The sequence below is a fragment of the Schistocerca gregaria genome, chromosome X (assembly GCF_023897955.1).
Source record: "Schistocerca gregaria isolate iqSchGreg1 chromosome X, iqSchGreg1.2, whole genome shotgun sequence".
Classification (NCBI taxonomy): domain Eukaryota; kingdom Metazoa; phylum Arthropoda; class Insecta; order Orthoptera; family Acrididae; genus Schistocerca; species Schistocerca gregaria.
The window spans coordinates 698,079,065-698,096,717 of record NC_064931.1 but is presented as its reverse complement, the minus strand read 5'-3'; the positions used below and the strand labels follow the sequence as shown (position 1 = coordinate 698,096,717).

Sequence of the window (17,653 nt, the reverse complement as noted above, 5' to 3'; positions counted from 1 at the left end):
CAGTGTCTTGAAAATTTTTAGAACTCTATCCTCGTAATTCTTTCAACGTCACAAAAAATTCTTCAAAACTCGCATTTTCTATAACACTAGGGAGCTAAGCAAACTGGACTGTGTGTCAGAATTTGCCCTTCTAAACTGTGATTTTCTTTTGAATGTATCCCATCAAACCAGAAATAAGTTGTTTCTCACATTCCAATGTCCTACTGTGGCCAGAGAACAGTCAAGTCCACTTAAAATGCAAAGCCTGCAGCCCATTCCGTACGCTCTAAGTTTCATTCTGCAGTCCTTTTTCCTTAATAAATTCAACAGCAGCTTGTCAGTTAAATAAATAAATAAAGTTCTAGGCATGTCCATCAACCTAACATATGTATTTTGACATAATATATCATCTGCATACTCTATGTAATGATGTTTCATGGCAAATTTGCAGTACCCACTGATTACATGACTGCATAATAGATACTGAGAATTCTCATCCCTCTCTTCTGCCATTCTCATTTAGTTTTAAAGGCTGGTGGTGATATATCACACGCCTGCATTTTTTTATGCTAACAGCCACTGGACCTGTGGACATCCTTCATATCACAAATAATGAATGAAGAGTAAACTGTGCTGACACAATGAGTCTGCTGAACTACAGATAATTGTGCCATCGTGCCATCCAAAAAAATGCCACACCGCCATACTAAATCAAATGTCATACCATACCATGTCCCTCAATGAAGCACCAAGCAAAGCCAAGGGAGGCAGAGTCGCGGCCTGCACAACCAGCTCATATGTGGTTTGTCATGCTGTGACTAAAATAATGTAAAAGAGGTTATTTCTGGCCCTTTTTTAATTAGCTGTCTGCTAAAACTGAAATACACATAACAGAATCAATCAATGATGATCAGCAAGCTATCATCTCACATATTAGAAAAGTCAAAATGGGTGAGGAACCAGACAGTTTTTTAACTAATGTTGAGGCAATTAGAGGTGGCAGGAACTATGCTGAATGAAAAGTTAATATAGTTACCTCTCCTTACATTCTCCTCTCCGAATGACATATACTGACTGGAGAGAATTACTGACAGCTCATATCAAGTATGGGCACAAAGTACTGCATGTTAGGATGTTGATGTGAAATTTATTTGCCAAATGAATGACAGCTAACAGCTAATGAAACGTGTAAGTCCTCGCTGATTCTTGCTGAGTGGAGAGCAGACTTTGCACGTTTGTTCTAGCCAGAGCAACATTGTCAACAAATAAAATTGATCTCGGGCATTATAATTCCTTCAGAATGCAGGAATATTGTTACACAGGGCATATTATAGGTTCCATTGATTTTTGGAGTAAGGATACAAGTTTTAAGGAAATGCATGCAGAAGTTAAGAAATTAGGGGCACAAGAGAGAATTTAAAAAAGTTTTTTAAACATTACTCAAAAACTTAGTCCAGCAAATTTTCTGCATTATCTTTGACCTTCTACTGTAAAAATTAAACAGTTTCAATCACTCTTGTAAAATGACTGTCATTTTCATTATCTTTCACATACAATGAGAGTACGCAGTTTTACCAACTGCTTAATATATTTACTATGTTTAATTGATCAGCTGTAGGTTCTTTGTGAGACACTGTATATTGTATCAACTAATCAAAACACTTTTGTAATTTTGTTTTGCAAAGTTTACAATTATATTTCGGGATGTAAGTGTGTTTCTTAGTATGTAATTGACCCCACAGATGAGAAACAAGCAGAAATAGCACATCAACTTTTTATCTTGGCTTCAACTGTAAAAGCTAACTCTGTTGAAAATTTTAACAAAATTACATACCGATTTACAGAATTCATTAGGGCAGCTTTTACAATGACTAAACATACACTGCCATTGATCTATGTAGAGGAATTGAATTTTCTGTTATGTGAATGAAGGCACCAATGTGGTGGTTCTATGTAGGGGTTACAGTATTTTCTAAAAGGGACGAATATGATATGGATCAGTAGGCATGTTTAATAGGTGTCGTAGTTCGATCAGTTTTAGTATGAAATAACTTGATTCTAACTATCAGTAAGTGTTATTGCGCACGCATTTGCATTATACATAAGAGGCAGTGTCGTTCTTATTTATTTCACTGTGTAAAACTAAAGTATGGCATCAACTAAATGTAAACATGTGACGACGTCTAGGGGAAAAACAAAGTGCTTGAATATGTAGATAAAGGCAAGCCCCTTTAAAACATTGCAAGTGAGGTAGGGGTTGGCATAACAATTGTTGAAGACTGGAGAAAAAATAGAAAACTTGAGTAAAAAATGATGACTGATGATGTGAAAAGACTGAAAATGTGCAGGACTTCGAACAAGTCTAAAAGTGAAATTAGGCATTGATTTTAGGTAAAAAATTAGATGGGAACAATAAAAACAGTTTACAGCGAGTGAAGGCTGATGACATTGGTAGGGAAAACACACTACACGGCACTCAAAATGCAACTACTTTTGGCAAGAAACCATCTGCTGATGAAATAGCTATAAATGAATTTGTTCAGGAATTTGAACACTTCCTTAAAGAACTTAAGCCGATCCATGATCAAGTGCATAACATTGGCAAGTGTGGTTTAAACTACAAAATGCTCCCTACAAGAAATCTTGTTGCACAAAATTAATCTGTAACAGGTACATAACTTATGAAAGATAGAATAACTATTGCTCTCTGTAGCAATGCTACTGGCAGTCACAGGATGCCACTATTTGTGTTCGGAGAGGCAAAAGAACCAAGGGCATTCAAAACCTTAATATGACAACACTGCCTGTATATTATTGTAACAAAAAGTCAACATGGATTGAACTCGGCTGCTTTAAGGAACTGTTTTATGAAGAACATTTGTTACTATGTGGTTTCTCATGTTTTAAATAGTCAAGTGCAAATCAGTTACGTGTCACTGCAATACTGTAACAAGGTATATACTGTTGGTAAACTTTCACTCACAGGAACAATATCTTACTGTATGATACACATGTATTTTACAGTACGGGTACTACTGTACCTTACACTTTTGTGTACGATTTTTTAGCATGTCAACGTATTCTTTTTGTTTTGTTAGTGTTTTAATGTGGAACAATATGTCAGACAGTATTTCCAGTTCAAAATTAAGGTTTTACTGTAATGCATTTGATCCCATGGGGGATAGATTACCGAGGTTCTGCCGTACATTTAAGTGTGGAAGCATGAGTATGAGCCATGGTTAGATACTCCATATGACAGAGTGATAAGTAGGCATTCCCTATGTAGATTATGCAAGAAAAGTATTCAGGCTAAAAGGGTGAAACATAGTCTTGGCAATAGGAGAGGAACTGAAAAGTAATGATTTAGTAGTGAATCGTGAGTCTGACAGGGAAATCGGACCAAGAGAGCAAAAAATAATGTTAAGATTAGTTGACAAAATAATGTAAGATTATGAATGGGAAATGCTTATCCTGACACAGGAAATTGTACATGGGGTGTACATACCAAAATCTTTAGTAAGAGTTCAAAAAAGCAAGTACATAACAAGTTCAATGAATACGTCAGAGGACAAAGTTCAGTTGAAGAACATTAGGTTACTAACAAAAGAATTGGAGTGACTAGTAAAAGTACATGAAGCAAAAGGCAGCAAGGAAGCCATGGCAAAGACAAAGTCTTGGTAGTGCTTTATGGAAGTAAGTGAGAGTTGACCACTTAAATTCAGAAGGAAAGAGTGCACTAGCGGAGATTTTCACTAAGTATGGAGATATATTCCATCTGCTAGGTGACAAATTGTCATTTACATCTGCAGTATACCATCAAATTCTGATTGCATTGGAAAATACAGTGAAGGTAGAGTGTGTCAGACCATGCTGAATTTCAGAGGTATAGAATGAAGATTTAGAAGATCAAATTGAGCAAATGCTGAAAGATGACATAATTGCTGAACGCCAGGGTGCCTAGAGTGCATCATTACTGTCACTTCTGAAGAAGATAGATGCCGGTGACAAACAGAAGTGGAGAGTTGTAGTGGACTACAGGCAATTAAATGACATTACTGTAGTCGATGCATTTCTGCTACCAAATATCTTCAATATTTTTCACTACTGAAGGCAAGCAAAGTACGTCTCAATGCTTGACCTAGCCGGCAGACACCATCAAATATTGATGGCTAGGAAGGATAGAGAAAAACTACATTCAGTTTGTATCATTAGCATTATAAGAGAATGTCCATGGGACTGAAAGGAGCCCCAGTATGTTTTCAGTAACTGATGAACAAAGTTTTGGGATGCCAGCATGGAGTAAAATATTTTGTATATCTAGATTATGTAGTGTGCTATAGAAGAAACCTGCTACAGCATAACAAGAAGCTCCATGGAATCTATGATTGGTTATGAGAGCATAATTTAAAGCTACAACTGGACAAATGTGAATTCCTAAGGAAAGAAGTGATGACATTAGGTCATTGTATTACAGACAATGGATTTCATCCCCCCCCCCCCTTTCATCATCCTCCTCCTCCTCCTCCCCCAATAGGATGACTATCATGCTGCATTTTGGGGTTTTTGGTGTACTGCCTTATTAAAGGCAGTGATGCAAAGATGAAAGGCATGAAGGTGGAGCATATACCACATTAGGTGACCTTCCCTGCACAATGCAGATTTCTGGAGAATTTTGAAAACTGGTGGCAGGTCAAACCCAATAATGGGGACCATGTATTTATTCAGTGCAAAGTGGTAGAAAATGCCAGAAGTGGAAACTCAAGTCTCAACTCATAAACCAGGTCCAAGCAGGGTCTGCACCAAGGAAACCACCTAATGGAGAGGCAGAGGGGGAAAGGGACAGTGGCAGTGTAAGCTTGCAGCACAGAAAGGAAGTAATGCTGCAAAGGCTCAGGCCAAGTACATACAGAAGAGTTGTAAGCCCTCTGGGGGGACAGGACAAGATGACAGAGAATTTGAAAACCTTCTAAGTTGGATGCTGTACAGAGGTTAGCAGGCCAATCGCAGATGGGTGTAAATGGACTGTAAATGAATTGTAGGGAGGGAGACCATAACTGCAGGAAAACAACAGAGAAGTACGAAATGAAAGGCAAAGAAAAGAAGTAACAAAAGAAGAGAGAACAACAACATCTGAACAAATATTAAACTGGGGCCAGGAAGGTGGCAAGAACCAAGCACATGTTCTAGAACAAATCCTCAGTTGTCAAGTTCTGAAGAACTGACACCAGGAGGGGAAACTGTCACAGGCACTAGGGCCATAACTACTGTGTTGCAGAGTGTGACCTAGAATGGGGCTGAGTCTGTTGCATGTAAGACACCTATCTTTAACTATTCATCCTTATTGACAATTTGGTGGTTGTCATGCCAATGCAAAATGATGTGGAAAAGGTGTATTCAGTAATGGGGCTGTTGCAGGCAGGGGTAAAATACTGCATATGACAGTTGTTATAATGGGGTAATAACTGGGAAAGAACCATAATCTAGGATGTTTCAGACAGAGTTTTTTTTTCTAAAGTTTTTATTCATTTGTTGATTACGCAGTTGGGATAATTGCAGTCAGGCAAGGAGGTGCAACTGTCAGTGTATTCTCCAGGAAGCCCGCATCCCAGCAGACATGTTTACCTTGTATGCTGCAGCTGTATGGTGCAGAATATTTCACATAGAAAGAATTACAACTGTTATGATGGACACACTTATTTGTTCGTTGGTATGATGTGGAGATGGTCTTCAGCGAATCTGTGATCAACGTGAAGGAAAGTGACATGAAATTTAGCCAAGATCCTTGTGAAACATCATTGTGAAATGAGTCTACACTGCACTTGCATACATCTACACTCCTGGAAATTGAAATAAGAACACCATGAATTCATTGTCCCAGGAAGGGGAAACTTTATTGACACATTCCAGGGGTCAGATACATCACATGATCACACTGACAGAACCACAGGCACATAGACACAGGCAACAGAGCATGCACAATGTCGGCACTAGTACAGTGTATATCCACCTTTCGCAGCAATGCAGGCTGCTATTCTCCCATGGAGACGATCGTAGAGATGCTGGATGTAGTCCTGTGGAACGGCTTGCCATGCCATTTCCACCTGGCACCTCAGTTGGACCAGCGTTCGTGCTGGACGTGCAGACCGTGTGAGACGACGCTTCATCCAGTTCCAAACATGCTCAATGGGGGACAGATCCGGAGATCTTGCCGGCCAGGGTAGTTGACTTACACCTTCTAGAGCACGTTGGGTGGCACGGGATACATGCGGACGTGCATTGTCCTGTTGGAACAGCAAGTTCCCTTGCCGGTCTAGGAATGGTAGAACGATGGGTTCGATGACGGTTTGGATGTACCGTGCACTATTCAGTGTCTCCTCGACGATCACCAGAGGTGTATGGCCAGTGTAGGAGATCGCTCGCCACACCATGATGCCGGGTGTTGGCCCTGTGTGCCTCGGTCGTATACAGTCCTGATTGTGGCGCTCACCTGCACGGTGCCAAACACGCATACGACCATCATTGGCACCAAGGCAGAAGCGACTCTCATCGCTGAAGACGACACGTCTCCATTCGTCCCTCCATTCACGCCTGTCGCGACACCACTGGAGGCGGGCTGCACGATGTTGGGGCGTGAGCGGAAGACGGCGTAACGGTGTGCGGGACCGTAGCCTAGCTTCATGGAGACGGTTGCAAATGGTCCTCGCCGATACCCCAGGAGCAACAGTGTCCCTAATTTGCTGGGAAGTGGCGGTGCGGTCCCCTACGGCACTGCGTAGGACCCTACGGTCTTGGCGTGCATCCGTGCGTCGCTGCGGTCCGGTCCCAGGTCGACGGGCACGTGCACCTTCTGCCGACCACTGGCGACAACATCGATGTACTGTGGAGACCTCACGCCCCACGTGTTGAGCAATTCGACGGTACGTCCACCCGGCCTCCCGCATGCCCACTATACGCCCTCGCTCAAAGTCCGTCAACTGCACATACAGTTCACGTCCAAGCTGTCGCGGCATGCTACCAGTGTTAAAGACTGCGATGGAGCTCCGTATGCCACGGCAAACTGGCTGACACTGACGGCGGCGGTGCACAAATGCTGCGCAGCTAGCGCCATTCGACGGGCAACACCACGGTTCCTGGTGTGTCCGCTGTGCCGTGCGTGTGATCATTGCTTGTACAGCCCTCTCGCAGTGTCCGGAGCAAGTATGGTGGGTCTGACACACCGGTGTCAATGTGTTCTTTTTTCCATTTCCAGGAGTGTAGTTTTGTTACAATGAGAGATGGTGTGTAACTAAGCTAGTACTATTTATAAATACCTGGTTATATAGTGCTGTATATAGTTTGTAAGCATACATGTATGTACTGCCAGCATTTTTCTATTACTCTTCCATATGTTGAAACTTAGTTAAAAAATATTAAAAATCTACTAACATTTTTCTTTCTTATTAATTATTTATTGCACGGACCAAACTAAAGGCAGTTCTACAAACAACATTTTTGGTTATGCCTTCTTTTGTGAGGATGTAAAGATTTTTTGGGTTAAACCCACATCAGCATGTCACATAGAGTTGCCCAAAGAAAAAAAAAAAAAAAAAAAAAAAAAACAATATTCACAGAGGTAAAAAAAGGTGTTCCATTGCCTATTTCACCCTCTTAGCGAAAGTTTTCGTGTGTGTGTGTGTGTGTGTGTGTGTGTGTGTGTGTGTGTGTACTATTAGTATGGATGTATCAAAATTACACATGCTGAACATCCACGGTTTTCACCCATCCAGACCAAACAAAATTGCCATCCTAGAGATGAAATGTCCTGGTTATCATGGCCACAACCCTGATGTGTTAGTTTCATGTTACACAGATCATAATGACATGGAGGAGTCATTTTATATTCAGATCACAAACTTTTTGTAAATATTGCTACATCCTGACCGATTACAAGTGATACTTTCTTCCTTTGAAAGGTTAAATAAGTGTGCCACAAGGGGCAGAACATGTATATGCGGTTTGTTGGTACAGAGGTAGGTACCATCAATGGTAATTACAGTACAGATCACAGCAGAAAGGATTAAACATTGAAGTCAGCAGTCACTTTTTTCCCCTTCAGTAACAGAATAGGATGGACTGCCTAGTTGATATTTGTAACATCATCTGAGGCGAAGAGAAAAGTACCTCCCTCCTGAGATCTAGTGATCAGCCCTGTAGTGACACGTCAACTTCCACATCTCTCCAGCAGTTCACCATTCACTGTAGAATAGTGCCTGAATGAGTCAGAAAAAGAGAAAAAGAAAATGACAATGGTATTAAGTTTTAAATGAATGGATGTAAACCACTCTCTCGAGAAAATGTAAAACCAGATTCTCTGCTTGGAAGTTGCTGCCCTAACTGTAGAGACAAGGAGTTGTCAAGCTTCTGTGTCCCCTGCAAAACAGCAAAGTAGGGCCACCCAACTAATTACTGACCACCACCATAGGGGCATCATGACAACAATGGGGTGGGTAATTGTCAGTCACCTGGATAAGGTGGCTATGTAGCCACTAAAGAATAGTAGATTGCCTTTGAACAGGGCAAAGGGAAGATCTTCAAGTAGTCATGGACTTTAGTGACCACAGTGAAACTCTCCTTTTTACAAACATTCAAAAGTATGCAAGTCAGACCCTGGTATCCTCACCTCCATGGTTTCCATCTTTTCATTTGCTACCTTGCAGGGTTAATGTAATTTACAATGAGCACAAAAAGCGTATAACGGTTAAAAAAATTTTAAACAATGCCAAAAACCCAACTATATTTACTTATAAAATTTTTATTAAAATACAAAATGTTACACAGTTACAGCCATAATATTTGTTGAATGCAATTATTTAGTTCCAAGAATTTATTTTACTGGTATTGTGTTTTAACTTTTCTATAAAATGTAAACTTTCACGGCCAGAATTATCACAATTAATAAAATACTATGGGCTATCATGCCATGGTCAAAGGGATTTCACTTTAAAACCCGACTTTTCGTCCCCATCGGCAGAGAACACTTTCAAGGAGGATCATAGCTTTGTTGAACATCTAGTTCACACCCTCGCTCGCTACTGACAATAGAAAAATTCGTCGCCCATTATCTTCAGCACTGGAATCCAAATTTCATTCAATTTCACACCCTCCTTCTTTCCACTAAAATTCCTGGGGTGTCTTAAAATCTCTAAGGGCTCTCCGTATAACTTTTCATGGTATCCACTTGTGGCTGCCAGTACTTGAGTCCTATCAAAATGAATGTGGTGGTCCCCTGGCAGTAAAGCGTGTCCTGCAAACAGCTGATCTGTTGATCTCCCCTCTCCTGTAATTGCCCTTGTGATCTTCAAGTTGTTTTTTTGACAGTTCTTTTTGTAGTACCCACGTACTCCTTCCCACAATTTTTCTTGCAATACAAGAAACACAGTTAAATAACATTTACACTTAAAAATTTTTTTATGTAGAATCGTAAAGACTGTAAAGCACAATTTAGCTTAAATACAGAAATTTCTAAATCTTCATTAATTTCTTGGCTCTGCTCTCTCCTAAATTATTTCTCAGTTTTGACCAAACAAGCTGTACATGGAAAAGATTCTCTCAATGGAGGCAGTGCTGGTAGGGTAAGAAATGAGGCACTAAAAAGTAGTTATAAGAGTGGTTACTGTTTAGAATAAATTAATCATAGGAATTTAAAATGAACTATTTAATCATCAATATGAAAAAAATCCCAAAAACCCAATTTTGCCCACTGAGCTGGTTTTTCTTAAGAGCATGGGTTTTTCTCAACTCTCCCAGAAGGTCTCCAAGACAGTTTCCCAATCAGTCTATGTGGCTTGGGATCTGGAGGAACACAACTTCACTCCCAGTACTGTGAACGCAAGAAACAGATCATGCATAATCAAATCAATGGATTCCAACAATAGCATTGGTTTATGACCTGTGGCTGGTTACAGTGTCACTACAGATTAGGAAATTCTAGGGTGGAAATATAATGGACAGCTTGGTAAATGGGCACTAATTCTACTATAAAAACTCTAAGATGGCAGTGAATGATGTTCATGTACCGCAAGAAAGTATGAAAGCACACGACCGATGTGCTTTTCAGCCACTGAACCATCAGGATAACAAATGGCTGTGGAAACAGGAAATTTGCCAGGAGCTGCAAGAAGGATCTATCATTTCCTTTGTTCAAATGGAAAGGTCCAGTCAGATCTTTGGACAAGGTAGGGAGGATGGGGTGAGAGATAGTGGCAAAGATAACCTGACGATAAGGGTCAATGGAGGGAGGTGGAGGTCAGAGTGAAGTGACTCTAGACAAACTGCTGCTGGAACACCAGACCTGGATCGCCCTTGTAAGAGGTGAATCCTTCTATCAGGGAAAAGATTACGGTAAATAAGTGTAAATGCCGCGTGACTAGGGCACCCCATTGGGTAGACTGTTCGCCGGGTGCAAGTCTTTCAATTTGACGCCACTTCGGCGAGTTGTGCTCCAATGAGGATGAAATGATGATGATTAGGACAACACAACACCCAGTCCCTGATCGTAGAAAACCTCTGACTCAGCCAGGAATCAAACCCGGGCCCTTAGGATTGACATTCTGTCACCCTGATCACTCAGCTACCAGGGGCGGATGAGAATATAGCCAAAGCCTTGCAGGCAAACAAAAATTACGCGAAGCGAAATGTAGTGTGAGGAGGGCTATGCGAGAAGCATTCAATGAATTCGAAAGTAAAGTTCTATGTACTGACTTGGCAGAAAATCCTAAGAAATTTTGGTCTTATGTCAAAGCAGTAGGTGGATCAAAACAAAATGTCCAGACACTCTGTGACCAAAATGGTACTGAAACAGAGGATGACAGACTATAGGCCGAAATACTAAATGTCTTTTTCCAAAGCTGTTTCACAGAGGAAGACGGCACTGTAGTTCCTTCTCTAGATTGTCGCACAGACGACAAAATGGTAGATATCGAAATAGACGACAGAGGGATAGAGAAACAATTAAAATCGCTCAAAAGAGGAAAGGCTGCTGGACCTGATGGGATACCAGTACGATTTTACACAGAGTACGCGAAGGAACTTGCCCCCCTTTCTTGCAGCGGTGTACTGTAGATCTCTAGAAGAGCGAAGTGTACCAAAGGATTGGAAAAGGGCACATGTCATCCCCGTTTTCAAGAAGGGAAGTCGAACAGATTTGCAGAACAATAGACCTATATCTCTAATGTCGATCAGTTGTAGAATTTTGGGACACGTATTATGTTCGAGTATAATGACTTTTCAGAAGACTAGAAATCTACTCTGTAGGAATCAGCATGGGTTTCGAAAAAGATGATTGTGTGAAACCCAGCTCGTGCTATTCGTCCACGAGACTCGGATGGTCATAGACACGGGTTCCCAGGTAGATGCCATGTTTCTTGACTTCCGCAAGGTGTTCGATACAGTTCCCCACAGTCGTTTAATGAACAAAGTAAGAGCATATGGACTATCAGACAAATTGTGTGATTGGATTGAGTAGTTCCTAGATAACAAAATGCAGCATGTCATTCTCAATGGAGAGAAGTCTTCTGAAGTAAGAGTGATTTCAGGTGTGCCACAGGTGAGTGTCGTAGGACCGTTGCTATTCACAATATACATAAATGACCTTGTGGATGACATCGGAAGTTCACTGAGGCTTTTTGCGGATGATGCTGTGGTATATCGAGAGGTTGTAACAATGGAAAATTGTACTGAAATGCAGCAGGATCTGCAGCGAATTGACACATGGTGCAGGGAATGGCAATTGAATCTCAATGTAGACAAGTGTAATGTGCTGCGAATACATAGAAAGATAGATCACTTATCATTTAGCTACAAAATAGCAGGTCAGCAACTGGAAGCAGTTAATTCCATAAATTATCTGGGAGTACGCATTAGGGGTGATTTAAAATGGAATGATCATATAAAGTTGATTGTTGGTAAAGCAGATGCCAGACAGATTCTTTGGAAGAATCCTAAGGAAATGCAATCCGAAAACAAAGGCAGTAGGTTACAGTAGACTTGTTCGCCCACTGCTTGAATACTGCTCGGCAGTGTGGGTTCCGTACCAGACAGGGTTGCTAGAAGAGATAGAGAAGATCCAATGGAGAGCAGTGCACTTTGTTACAGGATCATTTAGTAATCACGAAAGCGTTACGGAGATGGTAGATAAACTTCAGTGGAAGACTCTGCAGGAGAGACACTCAGTAGCTCGGTACGGCCTTTTGTTGAAGTTTCGAGAACATACCTTCACTGAAGAGTCAAGCAGTATATTGCTCCCTCCTACATATATCTCGCGAAGAGACCATAGGGATAAAATAAGAGCCCACACAGAAGCTTACCAACAATCCTTCTTTCCACGAACAATACGAGACTGGAATAGAAGGGAGAACCGATAGAGGTACTCAAGGCAGCCTCCACCACACACCGTCAGGTGGCTTGCGGAGTATGGATGTAGATGTAGACTATGGTTACATGGGTATTCAGGGTTGCTCCAAAAATGTGTTGTATAATTTAGTAGTAACTAGTGCTGTCCAGTACACAGAGGTTGAATCCTGGCTTCTACCAGGAGGCTGATCCACAGAGCTTGTTTGAAAGGCACTAGTCATGAGTTGGAGCCTGCAGTGGTGAACCAGGTCCAGTAGTTGTAATGCTGAAGTGGCTACTGATGCACAAACCAGACACCGATAATCTAGTTGTGAAAGGATGCTTGTGGTAACCATGTCAGCCTAGCATCATATAAATGTCCCAAAAAATGATATTACTTTGCCACACTGAGAAGTTCATTATGAAGGTAAAGTTCTGGATGTGGATGAACATACATGGGCATAAGTGCATAACACATCATCACAGTAGAAAACCAGAAGTCATGGGTGAGAGTCAAAGCTTGTGCTTTTCTGTTGGCACCCCACAGCTGGTGTTCAGCAACATTCATGGCTGAAGAACTTTAGTGACAGCAAAAGTTGTCCACGTGCAGTGAGGTGACAACAATTATGAGAGAGTGACAGGCACATATACAGATGGCTGGAGTGTCACATACATAAAGTACAAATGGGCAGCGCATTGGTGGAGTTTTCATTTGTACTCAGGTGACTCATGTGAAAAGGCTTCCGACACGATTAGGGCTGCACGACGGGAATCAACAGGCTTTGAACATGGAATGGCAGTTGGAGCTAGGTGCATGGGACATTTCATTTCAGAAATCAATAGGGAATTCAATATTCTGAGATCCATATTGTCAAGAGTTTGCCAAGAATACCAAATTTCATGCATTACTTCTCACCACGGACAACGCAGTGACTGATAGCCTTCACTTAATGACTAACAGGAGCAGTGTTTGCATAGAATTGTCAAGTGCTATCAGAAGAGAACTCTGCAAGAAATAACCACAGAAATCAAGGTGCAATCTATGACAAAGGTATCCATTAGGACAATATGGTAAAATTTGACACCAATGGGCTATGGCAGTACATGACCATCACAATTGCCTTTGCTAACAGTATAGCATCTGCTGCACCTCTTCAGGGCTCGCGACCATGTCGGTTGAACCCCAGATGACTGGGAAACTATGGCTTGGTCAGATGACTCCCAATTTCAGCTGGTAAGAGCTGATGGTAGGGTTCAAGTGTGGTGTAGACCGCTTGAAGCCATGGACCTAGGCTGTCCACAAAGCACTGTGAAAACTGTTGGTGGCTCCATAATGGTGTGGGCTGTGTCTACACAGAATGTACTGGCCCTCTGGTGCAACTGAACCGATTACTGACTTGAAATCATTATGTTCGGCTACCAGGAGACCATTTGCAGCCATTCATGGATGGAATGTTTATGGATGACAAGGCAAAACATCACTAGGACACAATTGTTCATGATCAGTTTAAAGAACATTCTGGACAATTTGAGTGAATGATTTGGTCACCCAGATTGCCTGACGTGAATGCCAGTAGACATTTATGAGACATAATCGAGACATCTCTTCGTTTACAAAGTCCTGCATCAGCGACACTTTCACAATTATGGGCGACTATAGAGGCAGCAGTGCTCTGCAGGAGACTTCCACAGACTTGTTGAGTCCGTGCCATGTCAAGTTGCTGTACTATGTCACGCAAAAGGAGGTCCGGCACAATATTAGGAGGCGACCCATTACTTATGTCATTTCAGTGTATAGGGATGGTGAGATAGGCCCATGCAGACTTTGTGAGCCCACTGACTGCTATCATAAAAAGCATCACATTTACCATGGACCCCTGTGGATCCATTTTTATGCATATGAAGGGTGCTGTATGATGTCCAAATTTTGACATAAAACAATCAGTTACGTAGCTAATTCTGCATAAATGCTGGGAGGGGGGCCTCTAAAATCCAATTTGTATAGTGTGGTAAGGATTTGGAAATGCAATGAGGGATCACACACCTTGCTGAAGTCAATGGACAAAGCAGGGAGGTGGTGTTGATGGGAAAGTACTGTCGAAGCTCCAGCTGTATTAAGTGATCAATTATGGATTTGCCCTCTCTAATTTCACGTCGACTGTTGGATGAAAGGCCACTTGTCTCAAGAGTCCACAACATAGCCACTGGTTCACAATTCATTCAAGCACCTTGCACAGAAAATTTGAGAGGCTGGTGGACCTAATAGCTGTCCATTTCATACTGTGTTTTTGTTTCAAAATTTGTGCTTTCCCTCCACTGGGTTGGAACCACTTCCTCACACCAGAAGACTGAAAGTATGTGTTGGTGCTAATCCATGGTCAGATGTTGCAGTATTTTATTGGGGATTCTATTGGGTCCTGGCACAATGTCAAGGACAAGGGCTGGAGTGTTAATTCCCACTCACAAAATGCATGGAATGCTTTGATGATTAGCACTTTAGAGCAAGTTCTTTTATATAATCTAAAGTCTGGGAGATGAGTCCTTGGTACTGACAGCTCAGTAGTGTCGTTCTGTTGCCAGGCAACTGCAGGTAGCCATGTGACAACCTGCAAAACTGATGTGCACTTGTCTGACACATACTAGTGTCTCAGATGCAACTGGTGACTAGTTCAGTTTGTAATTTATTTTGTTTTTGTTGTTTTTAGTGTTTATTTGCTGCTATTTCATTTTAAACAATGTCCTGTGCAATGTGTAGCATCAGCCCAACTTATGAAGTGCAACAAAGAAGAAAGTGTGTTACATAGCCAGGCCCACAAATCTGTGCACTTGGTGGAAGACTACCTTGAGAAAGAAGAGGAAAAATGTGGTCCCTTATTTCCTGTTGCTCCAGTTGTTAAGAGGACTGCAACATCATTCAAAGTAAGCAAGAGCACTGCCGTAATGACAGGGAAAGAAGAGTACAATATAGATTATGGTGGGATTGGCACAACAATGCTGCACACACCAGGAAAGAAGGGGCAGAGAAAGAAGCAAGTGAGAGCTTTGGATGATTTCGAGTAAGACACTATCTGTCATCATATATAAAGCTATTATAAGAGAAGGAAACAAATCACTCTGTCTTCATTACTTGCGTCACTACAGGAAGATGATCTTTTTGAAGGAAGTAAACTTTCATGGCATATGGTGCTGAAAGACATGGGTTTCAGCTATCAGTGTTTAACGGACACAAAATTTTTATGGAAAGCATGCATGTAGTTGCATGGCGGTGCAGATTTCTGTGCAGGATCATTGGTGTGAGATTCAAAAATATAATGTGAACAGACGAAACTTGGATTAATGCCAGCCATTCATTACACAGAGGCTGGAGTGACGGAACCCTTAAAGGAACCATGACAGTGTCTGTTGGAAGAGGAGGGCAAATCATTATTTTGCACGCAGGTTCATTGTATGGTTGGGTGTTACACTGCTTGTTGATGTTTCATTGAAAAAAAGACAGGTGATTACCACAAAGAGATGAACTATGGGGAAAAAATGGTATTCAGTGGCTGAAATGACGAAAAGTGGATTTCAGAGAAGGAAGCTTGTTTGAAATTGTGGCACAAAAGAAACCACAATTTTCAACACATGTAATTGACAAGATTGCTGAAAGGCATAGGAATTAAATCCTTCACAGCCCACTCCTCCAGCCTCTTGCAACTGACGATTTGCTGCTGCGATACTGCAGAAGGAACAGAAAACTGCAAAGTCGTCCCCAAAAAAGGAGCATTGTATGGGACTCCTTAGTGTAGACATGATACTGTTTATGGCTATGATAACTTAAAAACACTGTCCTGAGAAACATCATCCTCCTGCCCAAACCAATCCAACAGCATCTCACCAACACGGGACCTAAACAGCCGGATGTGAGGTGATCAGCTGTTCGGCAGCATTTAAACCTTTGAAGAGCTGCATGCCTGTCCCGGATTGCAGTATGCCAGTCATTACTCACCAAGGTCTGTTGCCTCCTAAAATGACCTGAAGACTTTGGGATGGATTAGTCATCGGCATGACGGATCACTCGTGTGATGTGATCCACCACTCTATATCTACATGGATACTCTGCAAATTACACTTAAGTGCCTATCAGAGGGTTCATTAAACCACCTTAACAATAATTCCCCATTATTTCATGCAGAAACAGCATGTGAAAAAAAGAGTAACTACACTTTTCTGTGCAAGCTGTGATTTCTCTTATTTCATTAAGATGAGTATTTCTCCCTATGTAGGCATTCTACAGTGAAACCTGGTGACTGACATTTTGTGAGAAGATTATTCTGCCACAATGGAAAAAAACTTTCATATTAACTATGTACACCCCATATTTTGTAACACGTCACTGACACTATCCCTTATTTCTCAATACAAAAGTGTTGCTTTTCTCTGAATTTTCTCTGTGTAATCAATTAATCCTATATGGTAAGGATCCCACACCATTCAGCTATACTCCAAAAGAGGATGGACAAGTGTACTGTATATGAAACCTCCTGGCAGATTAAAACTGTGTTTCGGACCGAGACTCAAACTCTGTGGGCAATCTCTTTAGGAGAACTGGTGCATCTTCTAAGTCTTCTGCCAATAAAACATAGTCATTGGTTCACCTTCCCGACTACATTTTCTGTGTGTTCTTTCCAGTTTAAGTTGTTTGTAACTGTAATTTCTAGGTATTTAGTTGAATTTATGGTCTTTAGATTTGAGTGATTTATTGTGTACATGAAGTTTAATGAATTTCTTTTAGCACTTGGCTGGATGACCACACATGTTACATAATTTAGGGACAATTGCCAATTTTCACACTGTACACATATCTTTTCTAAATCTTTTTGCAATTTGATTTGGTCTTCTGATGCCTTTACTAGATCACAGAAGAGAGCATCACCTGCAAACAACCTAAGGTGGCTGCTCAGATTGTCTCCTAAATCATTTCTATAGATAAGGAACAGCAGAGGGCCTATAATACTACCTTGGGAAATGCCAGAAATCACTTCCACTTTACTCAATGTCTTTCTATTAATTACTAAGAACTGTGACCTCTCTATGGATAAAGGCGCATAACTGAGACAATATTCCACAAGCACGACATATGACTATGAATCGGTCCTGAAGTGCAGTGTCAAAAGCCTTCTGGAAAACTAGAAATACATAATCAATTTGAAATCCCTTGTCAATAGCACACAACACTTCGTGTGAGTAAAGAGCTAGCTGTGTTTTGCAAGAACAATGTTTTCCAAGTCTGTGTTGACTGAGTGTCAATAGACCATTCTCTTTG

General features: G+C 41.3%; 1 protein-coding gene across 1 annotated transcript in view; it reads right to left on the bottom strand.

Annotated features, from left to right (window-relative positions):
• LOC126297407 (ras-like protein 2) overlaps positions 1 to 17,653 on the bottom strand; it is an 84,538-nt gene that overhangs the window by 53,961 nt on the left and 12,924 nt on the right. The window lies entirely within an intron of this gene.